Source organism: Nanorana parkeri, unplaced genomic scaffold, assembly GCF_000935625.1.
Source record: "Nanorana parkeri isolate BGI_ZX_2015 unplaced genomic scaffold, ASM93562v1 scaffold117, whole genome shotgun sequence".
In the NCBI taxonomy this organism is placed as follows: Eukaryota; Metazoa; Chordata; class Amphibia; order Anura; family Dicroglossidae; genus Nanorana; species Nanorana parkeri.
In genome coordinates this window covers 1018833-1019122 of record NW_017306385.1, presented here as the reverse complement: position 1 = coordinate 1019122, position 290 = coordinate 1018833, and the positions used below count along the sequence as shown (strand labels likewise).

Genomic DNA, 290 nt, shown 5'->3' with positions numbered 1-290 from the left:
TGAAGGGGGCCTCCTGATGTAAAGGGGTGGTCTGATGTCAACAGGGGATTCTTATGTGAAAGGGGTGCTCTGATGTGAAGGGGGCTCCTAATTTGGAAGAGGAGGACTCTGATGCGAAAGGAGGGGGTTTCTAAAGTGAAGGGGACCCCCTAATGTAAAGGGGTAGTCTGATCTTAAAGGGGGATTTTTATGTAAAAAGGGGGATTCTTATGTGAAGGGGGGGGGTGGGACTATGATGTGAAGGGGGCTCTTCATGTGAAACAGGGGGACTCTGATGTGAAAGGAGGGAG

The 290-nt window shown here is 50.3% G+C and overlaps 1 protein-coding gene across 1 annotated transcript in view; it reads left to right on the top strand.

Moving 5' to 3' along the window:
* The window catches only part of DEPTOR (DEP domain containing MTOR-interacting protein), a 98295-nt gene that overhangs the window by 76091 nt on the left and 21914 nt on the right, over positions 1-290 (top strand). The gene's annotated exons all lie outside the window — the stretch shown is intronic.